Source organism: Silene latifolia, chromosome 2, assembly GCF_048544455.1.
Source record: "Silene latifolia isolate original U9 population chromosome 2, ASM4854445v1, whole genome shotgun sequence".
NCBI lineage: Eukaryota > Viridiplantae > Streptophyta > Magnoliopsida > Caryophyllales > Caryophyllaceae > Silene > Silene latifolia.
The window spans coordinates 70,985,287-71,001,381 of record NC_133527.1 but is presented as its reverse complement, the minus strand read 5'-3'; the positions used below and the strand labels follow the sequence as shown (position 1 = coordinate 71,001,381).

Sequence of the window (16,095 nt, the reverse complement as noted above, 5' to 3'; positions counted from 1 at the left end):
CTTTATACAGTCGACTGACCGTCATTAATCGGTAATGATTGGCTAACTAGAGTTTGACATTACTGTCGTGTGACGGTGGTGGTCAGTTGATCCCTTTAGGTCACACCTATAGGATGAGGCCCAAATAGATATTTAATTAATTGTATGCGATACAGATTAATTAATTCCTTAATTATGAGAGTGCAATTTTGCGTCTTATTGTAATGTGATTAAATAAGATTTAAATTTAGTAATTAAGTGTTAATTTACTAAATTAGTTGAGGTATTATATAAGTTTTGAGGTAGAGGTAATTAGTTATTTAAAGTTACAAGAAGTTGTAATTTTAACCAACTAGTAATTATAGGACCCATTATATGTTGATATAATGGTAGTATACTACTCAAAAAGTGAAGTGCATATTATATTATTAATTGTAATATTTAAGTGTTAAATGATTACATTAATAATTAATTATGTAAGATAGTTAAACATATGACTTATAAGCATTTGTGGGACAAATGACAAAAGGCAAAAATGGACCAAAATAGGTCCAATATTTCGGCCAAATCAAGAGTCAAAAGATGCTCTTTTGTCTTTGTTTATTTTGGTTAGAGTGTGATAGTGACTTGTCATATGAAGCTTTAATCATGCCTATATCTTACACTACTCTACCTAAACTTTACAAGAGAGTAAAACAAAAGAAAAATATTCCCCTATGCATGTAAAGCCACCGGTTTTGGCTCTTACATATAGAGCATTTTGTTGCTCAATTTTTCTAGTTGTTCCTTACTTGTTTTCTCTCAAGTTTTTCCTCACATGCAATTGCTAAAATCTCTCACAAATACTAATACCTTAAATCTATTACTAGAAGTAGTAATAATAGAAATATTAGTATTATTAAGGTTACATTTCTACTACATATCTAGTTAATATTAGTAGGAATTTTTGGGATTAATCTTGGGTGCAATTTATTGGAGTGGCTTCTATACTTGGAGTTATAGGAGGATCATCCATCATATTTAGCTCAAGAACAAGTGAAGGAAGGTGACCTTACTTGTGCCCTATATTTCGAAACCAACCATCAATGTAAGGGACATTGTTTTTCTTATAAATGTTTCATTTTGTTATGCATGCACTAGATCTAAAGAACAAATAATTAACAAGTTAATTAGTTCACTATTAGAGGAGTCTAATAATAGGTATATGAACCTAACAAGTGGTATCAGAGCACAAGGATGTTGCATGCATAATCGGTTATTATTTTTCCGAGTTAAAAGGTTAACATATAAAACTAAAAATTTGTGATTTATAAGTATAAGCCACGAAATCACCATGATTTATGGATTTTTAGAGTAAAAATGGCATAAATAGTGACTATTTTAGCAAAATTAGCTAAAACGTATTGCATGACTTGAGAAAATTATTTTAAGTTGCATTAATATCGCACTAATCATATCTAAGATTGTAAAAATTATTGGAGTAATTTTTGGATACTTTATATATTTTATGAGATAAAACCGATAAAATGCATCTATATTTTCTCAAAATTAATTCGAAAACTTTAACCATGATTTTTGACATTATGAGTGTCATGGAATTATTCCAGAATGGTCAAAAATTTAAAATTGAAATTTTGAAATTTTTATAAATTAATTTGGATTTATTTCATTAATATTATGATTTTAAGGTAAAAAAAGAGCATAAAATTAAATCAAGTTGAATTATTGTCAAAAATTTAGTGATGACTGATTTTTGAGTCCTAAAAGGTGTTAGGATAATTAACTTGAGCTTAGATGTGATTTAAGTGTTAATTAGTGATTTTAAAAGGTTATTATCACGCATTTCCATAAAACCGGGTTATATGTACGACATAAGTTAAATAGGGCGATTTGGCACATGATTTTGCATGATAGGTACATATTATAATGCTGCATATTTCAATTGTTGAATGTCTTTTATTTATATAATTTTGAATTATGTAATTTTATCTTAGTATGGCCTTAGTTTTAATCGATATTACCCGTAATGAAAGGGAATATTGATTCGTTTGTAATTTAATGTGATCTCGTAGCACTTTTATATTTTTATTAGTTTTTCCATTTTACAAATGTATAATAGGAATAGCTTTGTATTTTTATTATTATTTGTAATTATGGAGAATCTTCAAGACGGTGCCATATGGAAAGGTGATCCGACAAAGACGGTGTCTTGGGAGGCGTGCCAAATTGAAGATTCAAGGGACCAAAGGAGCTGGTTTCCGAATATGTAATAGATTATTTGATTTTCTATTTTAGGAAGGCCATACTAGGAATTTTATTTATTGCTTTGCATTTCTTTTAATATGTTGCATGCATTGCCAAATCGCCATAACAACACATGCATATCATATCGAGTCATCGACCGTGTCAATTATAATTATCGTAGTTCACCGCTTTAGTTCACTTAAAACGTGATAGATAATAAATTGACAAGACCTCTCTCATATAATAATTGAGAATTAGCCTTACCAAATAGTAGAACCCATGAAGTACCAATTTCATAAGGGAGTTAATCCAGCTTCACCGTAATACAAAACCTTGTTACGTTGGCGAAGTGGGGTAGTAAAATGTTATTACATCGAAATTTGGATTGAGCTCAACGGAAGTATTGTTGACCGTAGTCGCATGTGTTCCGGGCTAAAGATAAGAATTAGAGTAATTTTTATCGACCGAGAGTTCTAAAAGTAGAATCGATTAAAGAGTTAATCCACCGAGTTATATTAATAAGGGATGAGTCGGCTCACCGTGCCCGAGTTGATATGAATTTGGATCTCGGAATCATTTATGTAGTTGGGTGGAGGTCACTATATAAATGAAATACTTGTAGTTAAATTTACGAGTATTATTAAAACGATAGATGATAATTAATTCCTTCATTTCCTATTTTGTAGTCAAATTTGTTTTAATCAACCGCAATGGCAACTCCAATCACGTCCTTATCCACTAGTTCCACCACGCTTACCAATGTGTCATGGCTCCGATCCTTCATGGATCGATGTAAGTTAGAAAAGAATGGGTCTAATTTCGCCGAATGGGACGCGCAACTTCGTTTGGCCGCGCAAGGTGACGACAAGCTTCGTTACCTTACCAAGGCATCTCCCACCGAACCTAATGCTAGGTCCACCCCCGCCACTAGGAAAACCTATGAGGTTTACCAAAGGGAGTCGGCCGCGATAAAAAATGTGTTGATCTTTGATATGGAGGCCGAACTCCAACGAAGTGCTATAGAGATTAGCACCGCTCATGAGATCTACATGAAGCTTGTGAACATGTTTTCACGAGCTCCTAGGGTTATTCAATATGAGGCGGCTTCCGCATTTTTTGATCTTAACATCAAAGAGAGCCAAAAGGTGAGCCCTCATGTGCTCAAGTTGATGGAGCATGTTGAGACCTTGAAAATGCATAAGGTGGAAATTCCTAATGAACTCGTAATTGATCGAATTCTTCATTCCCTCAACAAAATAAAAGCATATGTTCAATTCCGGGTGAATTTTAATATGCAAGATAAGAAATTTTCTCTTGATGAGTTGCACAAAATGCTTGTGCAAGCCGAAAGGGACATGGGGCTAAGTGTTAGCACCACAAAAGATGTGCTCAATGTCAATCATAAGAGCAAGGGAACCTTCAAGAAAGGTGGGAAGAAGGGGAAAAAGCGAACTCCCAACAGGAATATAGCTAAAGCTTGTGAAGCTAGTACCTCCAAGCCCAAGTACAGTGCCCCCACCGGGGTCAAGTGCCACTATTGTTGTGGTGTTGGGCATTGGAAGAGAAACTGTTCCAAATATCTTGGCGACATCAAAGCTGGAAAGGTTATTCCAGTAGGTATATAACTATCTCTATCTTTTATGTTTCAATCTCAACTTTGGTATGTGATACAAGTTGTGATGATTACCCTTTTTATTGTAAATAGGGCCTCCTACCAAGGACAAAGACAAGGAGAAGCAAGCCTAGAGGATCATGTGGGAAGCTAGAGTAGCCGACCGTGGTGATGGATCAATAGAAGCTTGGCTTTAATTTGCTTTGTCTTTAATTTTATGATGTATTTCATATTTTTAGAACTATTTTGATTTCCTTGTGTGACTTGGAAATTGGTTTGTATCCTTTAAACACGGGTTGTATTTTGGATATTGGTGATTTGGTTTTCAACCCAAATCACTTGTTTTATTATGTTATTTGTTCTAAAATCATCATCATAAATTACTTGCGTAGAGAAACATTAGATAAACAACTCAAATTGATCAAATAGACGATTATGATGATGGGATCATTATATGTCCATAAGCTATGAATTTGATTCTCCTTATGTCATCATTACTTAAAGTAACAATTTACTTATGTAGGATCAACTGAAAAGTTGTAATGAGTTTTTGAACTCATCAAGTAGGGAATTTACGATACCAGATGGACACATTATTCTAAACGAATGGTCATCCATGAGATACCTAGAATAGAGAGTCTATTAAACAGATGACATGGATAAGACTCGTATATTATCAAGCTGCCATGTTAGGATGGCCTTTTGAAAGCTAATACCTAGTCTAAGTTAAACTCCTAATACTCCGTTAAATATTTATGTTTGTGACTCACAAAGCTATCTCTCAAGAATATAGATGTATTTCTGAGAGATAGAGTGGGAGTAGATTGAATCGTCACAAACATCTCTTATGGTTGAAATGTTACTTTGTGAAAGTAATTGAATTATAGAGTGGGAGTTGGTATTGAACTATAATCTATGAAGATAGTATGAGAGCATAGTTTAGTGGGAGTTTATCGCACATGTCTTATTGTTTAAAATATTACTTTGTGAAAGTAATAGTATCACGACCTTGTTACATACGAGCCGAAGCATTACAATCCAAAAATTGTTGCTCATGAGTAGATTTACTTTAAAGTGAGGGTCTCTTTAAAGGTGAATAGAGCTTTAGAGTATACAAATGCATAAGATTTACATGAAGATGTTGATCAAGATAAATTGTGTTAGGAATTGCCGCATTTCATTTTAATGAAGAATGGCAAATAGAATTCACTTTTCTAAAATGGGAATTTAGAGAAGGAAGTGTTTGAAACACAAAATCTTAGATGAAGATCTAAGAATCCTAACATATTATGCGTAGCTTTCTTAAGTGATCTTAGAATGATCTTAAGCAAGCATTAAAGGATTATACTTTTCGTTCATGTGATTATAGTGAATTGTTTCATTCACATGATTGAAGAATCATGATATACATGAAGTTAAGTGGGAGCTAGAATTGTTTCTCCATGTCTTATATGTTGATAACATATTACTTATTGAGAATAATGTACCAATGGTCTCTTCTGGCAAGAGTAATTGGGAGACTTGGAAAGGGATGCAAAGTATTCTAGATTTTGAATCTATGTGAGAGAATATTGGCATAGAGTTGAGAGTCTTATGAGGATAATATTTTTCGTATCTGTTTAATATCAAAAAGGTTGAATGGTTTATTCATGATGATGAAAGTGGAATTACTATGATGAAATCACGGTCGTCCACTGAACCCATTAAGTTGTTGATTACATGAAATCGATTGCTAATGTTTCCGCCATTAGAACGATTATGTATGCCAACAGACGCACGTGTTGTGATGAAACATATGCCTAGGGAATTATAAGTCAATAACAATATTATTCCCATCATATGGCTTGTGAAAGCCTTAAAGAACATCCTTGAGATTCTTGAGAAGAATTAAGGATTCGTTCACATGTTTGGATGACAAACTAAGTTGGGTGTTGAAGTGTTGCACAAACTTTAGTTTCCAAACTCAAAAGGGATTTGTTGAAATCCTAGGTGACCTATTGACTAAGGAGCAAGAGACTAAGAAAGGTGTTTTAGTTTCGCGCATTGCAAATTCTACAAAAGGATTCTAAGTAAATTGTGATAAAAACGTCAATGTATGGATTAAGGGTGAATCCCTCTACAAATGACTTTATCACATGTTATGCGATAACAGTGGGAGCATCTTTCAAGTTAAAGAGCCCAAGTCTAGCAATAAGTCTAGACAAATAATTAGAAATGAATTCATGTCATTAGAGATGACATTGAATGGAAGGAAATATCAATTAATAAAGTTGGAAAATATGGATATCAGGTATATCCACTTGCCAAGCTTGTATTGCATCTAAACTAGTGTTAATAATACACTAATGATTATAGAATATGAAGTAGTAATAGTGTATTGACTATTCATATGTGATAATCACATTTATTGTTTGAGTTTTATTAAACTCACCTGCTACCTTGTCGTATCCGAATGGGTTGTAGAGACAAATTGAACCCCATTAAAGTGAATTGGATTGACATGGTATTCGCCCCTAGTTACTTATATGAGGTGACGTCTCCAAGTGACTAGAGTGTGATGCGATTGATGGCAAGTTCAAGTGCCATAGAGTCATATGGGATGACTAGTCGATCACATAGGCGGATCAGTATGGGACACCTGTCGGCGATGACCGCTTATAGAGTTCTGGTAATTCATAAAGCCTGGTCGTGGCAATAGCTACTATAGTATTCTTATGAGTCAATTCTTTTGACTAGAGACTATTCGCCCAAGTTGGCACAACTTCTGATTAGCTTTGATTTATACTCTACGATTTCGTAAATGAGGTCAAACTGGGTATATTTTGGGTTATGATGGACTGTGGCTAAACGAAGGGAATAGGGCGATAGGAATTGTCCACCCCTTGCCAGGGTTCTTTGAAATCTCAAGGCCACTCGAGGAGTAGTTAACTGGAAATGCGTGGTCACGCTCGGAAGGTATCTCTGATAGATAATTCCGGTCAGACAGTTAATCTCCAGATCGAGAAAACCACTTAAGATATGATCAAATGTAAGTACGACCTGCAAGACACCTTGCATTGAGTAGGAGATTGTAATAGGACAAGAGAATTGGTGACGCACACTTGTCGAGAACAAGTGGGAGATTGTTGGGAAATGTGTCTTCAACAATAGTGCGATCACATGATTTAAATATCATAATTAAATCTCATAGTAAGAATACGTGAGGGATGATTCTTTATACAGTCGACTGACCGTCATTAATCGGTAATGATTGGCTAACTAGAGTTTGACATTACTGTCGTGTGACGGTGGTGGTCAGTTAATCCCTTTAGGTCACACCTATAGGATGAGGCCCAAATAGATATTTAATTAATTGTATGCGATACAGATTAATTAATTCCTTAATTATGAGAGTGCAATTTTGCGTCTTATTGTAATGTGATTAAATAAGATTTAAATTTAGTAATTAAGTGTTAATTTACTAAATTAGTTGAGGTATTATATAAGTTTTGAGGTAGAGGTAATTAGTTATTTAAAGTTATAAGAAGTTATAATTTTAACCAACTAGTAATTATGGGACCCATTATATATTGATATAATGGTAGTATACTACTAAAAAAGTGGAGTGTATATTATATTATTAATTGTAATATTTAAGTGTTAAATAATTACATTAATACTTAATTATATAAGATAGTTAAACATATGACTTATAAGCATTTGTGGGACAAATGACAAAAGGCAAAAATGGACCAAAATAGGTCCAATATTTCGGCCAAATCAAGAGTCAAAAGATGCTCTTTTGTCTTTGTTTATTTTGGTTAGAGTGTGATAGTGACTTGTCATATAAAGCTTTAATCATGCCTATATCTTACACTACTCTACCTAAAATTTACAAGAGAGTAAAACAAAAGAAAAATATTCCCCTATGCATGTAAAGCCACCGGTTTTTTGAAGACGGGCGGATTAGGATGTAGGACGCCCGAATTCGCTGACAGTCAAAAATTTAAAAACTTCAGCTCATTTCAGGACGTGCGTCTTCTACCCAACACGCCCGGATTGCTTGAAAACGGGCGGATTCTACTGAATCCGCTCGGATTCGACCCCTTTGTACCCGGATTCAGTTCCATCCGTGTACAACGCATATCTCTTGTTATTCTTCCATTCTTCTTCATATCTTGTGTTCTTCATTGTGGGGGCACTACTAAGGCATGGATAGCCTAGGCAATTGTCATCCCCACACTAAGCTAAAGCACTACACATTAATTGAAATTATTACTCCCTCCCTCACTTCTCTCAAACATGATAATTATCTTGATCAAAGTATAAAAATCCAAAAATAACAAAAATGCAATACAAGAATTGAAATGCAAGTTAGGGAGTTAGAAATATTTACAAATGGTGGTTTAGGGAGGACTCCACCAAACTCTCATTCTTGATGAGATGTCAAGGGGGCATGTTCAAGGTGTTGTTGATGTTGCTCAACACCTTGAAAAAGTAATCAAAAGCTTGTTCATTATCATGGTAGAGGTCTTCAATAGACCTTGGCCCTTTTTGTCGGTCTTGATCGATGGCATTACCAATGTAGGGATTAAAAATCCCTTCAAATTCGTCGTCCCAAAGACCACAAACTTCATTAAGTTGATCATTGAAAATCTCTTGATTTGATGGAGACAACTTTCCCATTTCCTTTTCTTGGCCAATGAGGCCATCTTCTTCATTGCTTGTCTTTGAGGAGCTTTGAAAGCTCTCTTTGTCACAATTCACTTGCTCTTTGAATGGAGCATCTTTAATTTTCTTCTTCCATTGGAGTTCCGACTTCTTCCTTTCATCCTTCCGACTATAATGATCGATCATAAAACACGGTTCATGTAAACGGGGAGCTCTCATAGTCTTGTCAAGATTAAAAGTTATACTCTCATCTCCCACTTCTAGAGTGAGCTCACCATGTTTTACATCAATCACCGCACCCGCGGTGTGTAAGAAGGGTCTTCCAAGAATGATTGGAATGTTGGAGTCTTCCTCCATATCAACAATGACAAAGTCCACCGGGATGAAAAACTTCCCAATTCGCACGGGCACATCTTCCCATATCCCTAATGGTGTCTTCGTCGATCTATCGGCTATTTGGAGTGTGATATTGGTGCATTTAAGCTCTCCCATACCCAACCTTTTACTTACTGAGTACGGCATAACACTCACACTAGCCCCTAGATCACATAAGGCTTTGTTGATCTTGGTGTCGGCACTGGTACACGGTATTCAGAAGCTTCCCGGATCCTTTAGTTTTGGAGGTGAACTCCCTTGAAGTATTGCACTACTCACCTTAGTGAAGGCGATAGTCTCAAGTTTCCAAATCGACTTCTTCTTTGTGAGGATGACTTTCATGTATTTCGCATAGGCCGGTACGTGATTGATTAATTCCGTGAAAGGAATTGAGACTTCCAAATTCTTCACAATTTCCATAAACTTTCCAAGTTGGTCATCAAATTTGGGCTTGGCTTGACGACTTGGAAAAGGAAGTCTAATCACAATGGGCTCCTTCTCCTTGACCTTGTCTTCATTTTTCTTTGAAATCTCTTCTTTTGATGTTTCTCCATCTTTGGAGTTTTGCACAATTTCTTCCTTATCACTAGCTTCCACAACTTCATCCTCAACTTGCTTCTTCGGTGCTTCATACCTTGTACCACTTCTCAAGTGAATGGCACTAACCGTTTCATGTCTTCGGGGATTACTTTGAGGTGGTAATTGCCGCTTTTGTCTATGTGAGCTTGAAGATGCTAGTTGAGTCAATTGGGTTTCCAACATCTTGGTGTGAGCTAGGATGTTGTTGATGGTGGTTTCTTTTGCTTGACTATCTTTTTGCATTTGAGTGAAAAACTCTTGTTGATTCTTTTGCATTTGGAGGACCGCTTTTTGAACATCAAAACCTTGGTCATTTTGGTGATTGTATGGATTTTGATTTTGGTAACCTTGGTTTTGGTTGTAAAAGGGTCTTTGATTTTTGTTTCTCATGGGAGGTGGGGTGTAAGTTGTTTGAGGATTTTGAACATTTTGGCTTTTGTATGAGAGATTTGGATGAAACTTGGTGTTTTCATTGTAATAATTGGAATAAGGGTACCACTCTTGTATGCTTGGAAAGTATTTACTTGTTCATTTGTTCCCCTACATTCACTTTGGTCGTGTCCCAAAGTTCCACAATTCTCACATATCCCACTTGGGATTGATGAGGATGCCGTCATGGCATTAACATGATCCTTTGGTGATTTTGAGGTTTCTTTAAGTCTAGCCATAGCTTGTTCAAACTTCAAATTGATTGTGTCAATGTGAGCACTAAGTTGAGCACCCAATTGAGTAAAAGAGTCCACTTCATGCCTTCCTCCTCTAGTAGCCTTGCGAGGTCTACTATATTGTGAGTTATGGACCGCCATTTCCTCAATCTTGTTCCATGTTTGATTGTCATCAACTTCGGTGAACATTCCATTTGATCCCATGTTGAGAATGTTCCTTGAATCTTCATATAAACCGTTCCAAAATTGTTGTACCAAGAACCATTCGCTAAGTCCATGGTGAGGACATGAGCGACAAATTCCCTTAAACCGCTCCCAAGCTTCATACAAAGATTCTTCATCCCTTTGCTTAAAACCCGTAATTTGAGCTCTTAGCATGTTAGTCTTTTCCGGTGGGTAGAATTTTTTGTAGAAAGCTAGAGCCAAATTCTTCCAAGAATCTATTCCAAGAGTGGCCTTATCAAGGCCCTTCAACCATTGTTTCGCGGTGCCGATTAGAGAAAAAGGAAATAAGACCCATCGAATTTGGTCTTGAGTCACACCGGTTTGAGAAATCGCATCACAATAGTCTCAAAAGGTTTCCATATGAGAATGAGGGTCTTCACTAGGCATCCCCCCAAATTGGCTACTTTCGACTAATTGGAGAAAGGCGGATTTAGCAATAAAATTTCCGGTTAGATGTTGTGGTGTGGGAGTACCATTGGGTAGGTTCTCCTCGGTAGGTACGGAATGCCATGAAAATTTAGGCAATGTAGGTTGATTTTGTGGGGTATTTTGTGATGGGTTCTCCTCACCTTCTCTTGCAAAAGGGTTGATTAACTCAATAGTTGGTTGAACAACCTCACTAATACCTCTCAAATTCCTCCTAGAAAATCTCATATTGTTTGTCAAGGTTCTTTCAATTTCACGGTCAAAATGTAACAAATCACCTTGTGACCTTCTAGACATGCAAAATATCAAACAACTCGAAAACAATTAGAACAAACCTTGAGGAGTTTTACTTCCCCAAGGCAAAGAAAGACACACTAATAACAATAAAAGAAAATCTAAATCAAGTAAACACCGTCCCCGGCAACGACGCCATTTTTGATCGGTCCGTTTCGTGTTCAGAATTGAATAGGTGTTGTCGTTGGGTCACGTCCTAATCAAAACACAATTTATAGCTTCACAAACAACTCTACAATTAGTAAAGAGGCAAGTAAAGGTCGGATCCCAAGGGACGGGAATTGAGATGAGATTTTTATTGAAACTAGTGGTGTCATAGGGGTGTCACAATTTGGGTTGATGTAGAAGGTCACTAACTAAATAGCAAAGAAAGTAAATAAGTAAGATGAATTAAAAGGGTTGTAAACAATTGATAAAAAGCACTAGGGTGTCATGGGGTCATAGGGGAATCATGGGAATTGATCATACAAACATGTTCTCAAATTATAAGCAAGCAATTATTGTTGTGATAGATTGAGTTGGGTTATATCTTACAATCCTAGGAAAGTTTGGGTCCCGGAGCCAAATCGATTAGATTGTACAACACCTACAAGTCGACTTAGTCTTCCCTACTCAACAACATGTATGGTCTAATGAGACTCGAGTTGGTTTATGTCTTACAAGTCTTATTGAAAAGATAGGTGATGGGTAAAAAATGCAAGGATTCATAGGCTCACATTTCATCAAACATAACATGTGAATTAGTTGAGATCAAAACAAGCAAGCAAATAAACCATGAAAGCATATTAATTTAAGCATGAATCATTCCCCATGTTGGTTTCCCCTAATTACCCATTAACCCTAGCTAGGTCACTACTCACTCATTATCATGTTGATCATGCTAGCAAGGTTGTCAATCATACCAACAAAAGGAAACACGATGAATAAATGAAAGTAATTAACAATAATTAAAGAGGGATTAAGAGAATTATACCTACTAATGATTCCAATAATAAAGCAAAGAATAAAAGAAGTACTTGATGCTTGATTGAGAGGTTGTCAATCTCCCAATAATAACCCAAATAATCTTCAATTACCCAAAATAAAGGATGAACAAAAGAGAGATTAAGGAAATAAAACTTGTATTAGAACTTGATTAATTGTTGATTACAATACTAAAGAGAGATTTGATTGATATTAACTACTCTAATTATTGATAAGAAGAACATGCTCTTCTAATTAGACTAATGAGGTATTTATAGTGGAAATTAGGTGGATGCATTAGGGTTAACTAAAGGCTAAACTAGTAATTACACTTTTTTAGTTTGAGCAGGGAGGAGCCGGTATTTTTCGAAGGAAGGGCTTCTTTCTTTGTAGCTTGGAGAAGACGAAATTTCGCTGTACTGGAATCCGTGCGTTTTGGAGTCGGGACGGGCGGATTCAGGCGGGGGAAAACAGGCGTCTTCAGGTGAATCCGGGCGGATTCTGTGGTTGCTGTCCGGGCATCTTTGAAGGAAGACGCTCGGATTGTGCTTGAGGAGGACGGACGGATTGTGGACAATCCGCTCGGATTGTAGCTCAGCACTATTTCTTCTTCTTTTCTTCCCTTTTCTTCATAAAATCCTTGGGGATTTCCTCGGGGACTCAAGGATCCTTTCTCAACATTGCTCATCTACTATAATATGTACAAAGGCCTTCTAATCTTGTCTCTCCTTGATGCTTGGTCATTGAATTCAATCAATTTAGTCTCGTTTTGCCATGAAAATGCAAGATTTGCACTCCTTTCTTACCAAGGGATCAAAATCTCAAAGAATATGCAAAACAAAGAACTAAAGACAATAAATGACCCAAATATGCACTAAAAAGCATGGGAACAAGGCTAATTCGGGGGCTAAATATGCGCTAATTATGGTCACATCAACTAGGGAAGCATATGAGGCTTACCACAAGGAGTCCGCCGCAATGAAAAATGTGTTGATTTTTTGCGATGGAGGCGGATCTCCAAAGGAGAGCCTTTAAAATGGGCACCGCTAATGAAATCTATTCCAAGCTTGTGACAATGTTTTCACAAACTCCGAGGATCGTCCAATATGAGGTGGTCGCGGCATTCTTTGATCTCAACTTTAAAGAGGGCCAAAAGGTTAGCCCTCACGTGCTCAAATTGATGGAGCTAGTCGAGACTTTGAAGATTCAAAAAGTTGAAATCCCCAAAGAACTCATTGTAGATAGGATTCTACACTCCTTATCCAAAGTCAAGGCATATGTTCAATTCCGGGTGAATTTTAACATGCAAGACAAGGACGTGTCTCTTGAAGAGTTGCACAAGCTACTTGTGTAAGCCGAAAGAGACATGGGGTTAAATGTTAACTCACCTAAGGATGTGCTTAACATAAGCACAAAGAGCAAGGGGAAGTTCAAAAAGAATGGGAAGAAGGGTAAGAAGCAAGCTCCCACTTTCACCAAGGCTAATGATACGTGCATATTCTATACACTTTATTTGCAGTTTAGGCACATATTTCCATGCATAATTGTTAGCTTAAGGCTACTATTTCTCCCGAAACGGTTTACTTTGCAATTTCTATGATTTATTGTAGGAATGAGTGGAAGTGGGCTAGATCAAGCCTAAATCGTCCTCCGGAGGCAACTTCAGGGAAGCTTGGAAGAAGGGAGTTCGTACTCACTCACCTCGGGATGCGTGCATGGAGCTTAGAGGCTGATTGGAAGAGGAAATGAGGTTACTGCACAGCTCAGCTGGTCGATCGACCAACAACACCAGTCGATCGACCATGGAACTTCAGCGGATGCTACTGTACTTCACTCACCAGTCGATCGACCATGCCCCTTAGTCGATCGACCAAGCCGCGCAGCTGAGATTTATTTTTCGTGTTAGACTTTTAAAAGCCCAATTTGTAATTAACTTTTGGCATCGTTTATCAGTAGAACACAGAATACTTTTAGGTTATGCTTTTCATTATTGAAGAACTCAGTTTTAGATCTAGAAAAAAGGAAGAAAGAGGGACGACGAATCCCGAATTCAATTACTTTGTTCATCATTTTAATTAGTAATTTTTTATGCAAATTCTTTCTTCTTTAATTTCTTGTTATTTCAATTCTTGTTATTACCAATTTAATTTCAGCAATTCAGTTCTTATCTTTTGTCATTAATTCAATCAAATCATGTCAAACTTGTTCTTTGCTATCAATTTTGCAATTGTTTTAGTTTCAATTATGAATAGCTAATTTTATTGATTGGGAAGGAGGTGAGCCATGGCATAAATTAGGGTTGTCTTGTTAGTATGAATTCTTCCGTATCAATCTTATTACCTTTTGATAAATCCGTCTTGCTAGATTGAAAGATTAGTAGGTTAGGTTTTCATTGGGTTTGGAATTTTCTTTGAGCGAAAGCTTTGAGAAATCCTTGGGAATTAGAAGACCGTAAGGTTATTGAGCATTGATCGAAGGACTTGCTCATGTTCCCCGAGACCGTTTTATAAGACCTCTACTACCTTTTTGACCCGACCTTAGCCATGGTGAACCGAAGTTCCTAATCTCTCTTTTATCTTATTTGCGAATTCTCTTATTTTGTCAATTAGTTTTTAGAATCAAACAATTTCAAAACCCCCACTTAATTGTTACTTTTATAGACTGGAAATAGCAAATAGAACTGACCTTGTCTCTCTGTGGTTTGACCCTTACTATCACTAGCTATAGTTTTAGTTTGGAATTATAAATTTAATTTTGATACAAAACGACGGTATCAAATTTTGGCGCCGTTGCCGGGGAGGCAGCGTAAATTTTTAGTTGTTTTATTTTAGTTTATTTTGGTCTCAAGGAACATCCGTTCCTTGAGACAGTCCTTATCTTCTTCTTGTAGTTTCTTCTTATACGCAGGTCACCTTGCGCTAGATAGAGACTTTTAGCAGAATCATTTCAGGAGGAAGGATTGAGTACTCTTGATAGATGGGAAGTTCGCGTGGGAATTCGCGAAAACCAAGTATTGAAATGAATGCTATTGCGGCACTAGAAGCTTCCATTAATGCCAGGTTCAAAAAGCTGGAGAATGCTACAAATGAAACTGCGGAATTGAGAAAGGTAGTTCAAACGCTCTTGGTTCAAGTTATAAAAATGGAAGAAGCTAGGATTGAATCTGATAAGAATTTTGAAAATTGGTTGGCAATTTTAGTGGCTAATCAAGCTGCTAATTTGTCGAGCAAATTTGATGATACTCCACCTCTTACCCCTGTGCTTATTCCTGCTCTAACACCTCCGCCCCAGATTGGGAGCACGATGGAGGAAAACTCTTCTGTTTTGACTGTTGCAGGAACTGGTTTGGGGAAGGAAGAGCCGAGAAAAGTGTCGAATTATGACTTAGAGTTTGATGAGCCGGACGATCCAAGAGCTTGGGAAGCCGCTAGAGCTGTTGATGACCCGTTGAGTATTCTAGATGAAGGACTGGAGTGGAGTCCAGCTGCTGAGATTAGCATTGCGGAGGGTACTTCATATAGTCAGAAGCCTTGGTCGGAGATTTTCCGCAGCTTCCGTTGATCTATCTAGTTTTATAAACCACTTTAAGACTATTTCTTCCATTTTAGACTATTTACTGTTTTTTGGTGTGCATGAGACTTCGCTTTAATATGGTTTGCTTACGATTTATTTAGGCTATAGACTTTACATTTGGGTTTAGCGCAATTTTGGGCGCTGTATTATGTGAATTTGCAGGTTGTTAGACCATATTGACTCACGCTATTTGAGTTAATTCGAAGAACGCACTGTCCTTGTCAGGTATATCAGTCGATCGACTGGACTGTGTGGTCGATCGACCGCTTCCCGCTGCTGTACCTGTTTTCGATCATTCCCCTGCTGTGTTTGGTCGTTTTGCGGAGCACGAAAGGGAGTTTTAGGGAGTTTTCCCTTTATTTTCTTTCCTTTTCATTCATCTATCGCTTTCTTCAGCTTAATTCTTTGCACAAAATTACCGCTTCAACTTTGTTTTCTCGGATAATGCACGGTATTTTCTGTCCTTTCAGGTACTTATGGTAGCACTGCTGGCTACTGAAACCTCCTAAC

The 16,095-nt window shown here is 36.8% G+C and overlaps 1 non-coding gene across 1 annotated transcript; it reads left to right on the top strand.

Moving 5' to 3' along the window:
• Nucleotides 1-10,375: 10,375 nt before the first annotated feature.
• Nucleotides 10,376-10,482, top strand: LOC141645646 (small nucleolar RNA R71). Its single transcript, XR_012545124.1, has one exon. It is a non-coding gene; the product is annotated as a small nucleolar RNA R71 (small nucleolar RNA).
• The last annotated feature ends 5,613 nt before the right edge of the window (nt 10,483-16,095 follow it).